Source organism: Orycteropus afer, unplaced genomic scaffold, assembly GCF_000298275.1.
Source record: "Orycteropus afer afer isolate SDZICR_OR568_19922 unplaced genomic scaffold, OryAfe1.0 scaffold00041, whole genome shotgun sequence".
NCBI classification, from domain to species: Eukaryota; Metazoa; Chordata; class Mammalia; order Tubulidentata; family Orycteropodidae; genus Orycteropus; species Orycteropus afer.
In genome coordinates this window covers 13,801,102-13,803,639 of record NW_006921628.1, presented here as the reverse complement: position 1 = coordinate 13,803,639, position 2,538 = coordinate 13,801,102, and the positions used below count along the sequence as shown (strand labels likewise).

General features: G+C 40.9%; 1 pseudogene; it reads left to right on the top strand.

Moving 5' to 3' along the window:
- The first annotated feature begins 253 nt into the window (after positions 1-253).
- On the top strand, positions 254-424 carry LOC122149701 (annotated as a pseudogene).
- The last annotated feature ends 2,114 nt before the right edge of the window (positions 425-2,538 follow it).

Here is a 2,538-nt window from a genome sequence, read left to right as displayed (position 1 = left end):
AAATGTACAAAGACCTGGAGTTAGAAAACCAAAAGGGAAGAACATACTTGGCATTTTTCAACCTGAAAGAACTGAAGAAAAAATTCAAGCCTCAACTCGTAATATTGAAAGAGCCTATGGGCAAAATATTGAATGATGCAGAGCTCCTTATACCACAAGTATAAGTATAGAGGGTTAAAATCTTGCAGAAAGCACATGATATTGGGAGTTAACATAATGCCTCCCCCAGTCTTGGATTTAAAGTCTTCTTTCACTGCAGCCAATTAAGTCTACCATCCTCCTTCCCTGTGGGAACTGGTGTGTAACGTCTGCAAACAGCAGTCTCTGAGGTAGTGTATGTAGCTTGTTGGCACATATGTTGTTGTTGTTGTTATGTGCCATTGAGTCGGCATATGGGTTGCCCTAAAATACCTTGGAGATAGCCTTTTCTTGTTCTTTCTTGTCTCTGACCTCACCAATCTCTGCTGTCCCTAATGTAGACCCCAGATGGGTATGTGAGGTGTGCCTTGGGAAAACCCGAGGATCTCCATTGGCCAAGTCTTCATGCCCATCCACACCAAGCTTCAAAACAAGGAGCATGTAATTGAGGCTCTATTAAGGGCCAAGTTCAATTTCCCTGGGCCCCAGATGATCCATATCTCCAAGAACTGGGGTTGTACCAAATTTAGTGCTGATGACTTTGAGATGTGGTGGCTGTGGTAGTTAAGGTTATGTGTCAACTTGGCTAGGCCTGATTTTGAGTGGCTGGGCAGCTGGATGCAGTTATTCCTCATAATGAGACTGGTAATCAACTCCATGGTGGAATCTACTGTGAGCAGCTGAATAGCTGCCTTAGGGTTGTGGTCTACTTCCAATATATAAGAAGATGCTTTGAGAAAAGGTCTTGATCTTGGCACATTTGGATCCTGTATTTGGCTGAGTCATCAGTGAGTGGCCTGCCATGTTGCCTGCCAATCTTGGGACAGTTTCTGGACTTGAACTAGTGTCCTGCCATGTTGCTTTATAATCTTGGGACTGTGCCATTTTATTTGTTGACTTTGGGTTTGTCAGCCTCAGCATTGAGCAGCTGCCTGAGTTAAGAGACATCTCCAGCTTCAGTGAGCCAGAAGCAAGAGGCAGAACTGAAGCCCAAGGTTGAGGGGCCCTCACCCAACCCCTAGAGCTAACATCTTGAACTTGGACTTCTAGTCTCCTAAACTGTAAGAGAATAAATCCCTGCTTATTAAAGCCATCCACTTGTAGAATGTTTGTCATAGCAGCACTATAGAACCAATACAGCGGCTGAGAAATGTATTATTCCATATGGTTGAAGAGTCAAATACATCCCTAATCATGGTCTCTTGGGTAAGTGATGGGCCTTGCATTCAGGATGGCCTTGGTAGCACTGCCCCACTTTACCTGTACCAAACCAAAAAAAAAAAAAACCCAACAAACTCACTGCTGTCCAGTGGATCCGACTCATAGCGACCCCTACTTGGGCTTCTGAGGTGGTATCACTACAGAGGTAGATTGCCCCATCTTCCTTCAGAGGAGTGGCTGGTGGGTTTGAACTGCCATAAATTGGACTTCTTTTGTTTCTACAATAAATAAAAAGTAAAAGATGAAAAGAGTCATCTTCCTCTCCTTTTCTCTTTCTCTGTCTTTCTTTCCCCTTATTCTGGCCCTCTCTCTGAGTCAGAGGAGAGCAGTTATCAAATTAAATTACAGGCCTCTTGTCTTTCCAATGAGAAGCAACACATATATACGTTTTTTAAAAATAACTCTACATATTTATAGAACAATAAATGACATGATCTCATCTTTTTACAAGGTAATTATACTAGAAAAACTCTTAAAAGTTTCACGTACAGTTGATTTAAAAGTCTTTAAAAACATATGATAAACTGTGACAGATTTTCTCCTACTAAGAATAATTTATATCCTGAGGTACCAAATGAAATTTTATGGGGATCCTTGCTTTCAAAGTTGATATGGAACTCAAAATCTGTATCAGGCAGCAATCTATACCAGTGATTCTCAAGTAGTGATGATTTTGTTCCCCAGGGGACATTTGGCAATGTTTAGACATTTGTTTTTACTACTGGGGTTGCTACTGGCATGTAATAGATAAAGGCCAGGGATGCTGCTAAACATACTACAATGCACAGAACAGATGACAAAAAATTTATCAGACCCAAAATGTCTATAATCATCATCGGTGGGAAATGCTGGTCTACACAAATATTGTGATATTCTTAACTTAAATCTAAATGGTCATTTAATTCTTTCTTGATTATTTGTGGAAATTCTTTTTTTTTTTTTTTAATTGTGATTTGGGTAAAAATTTACAGAGCAAATTCATTTTCCATATAGCAGTTCACATACTTTGTCTCATGACATTGACCACAATTTACCACAATGCAACAGCTCCCCTCCTACTTCCTCCAGATAGTTACCTCTTCCCTGTGTCCATTCCTCCATGCATTCCTGCCCCCTGAGCTGTCTCCCTGTGCATAAGCAGCCCTTCTTTCTCCCATGATTGTTCTCTCCAAGGAGTGT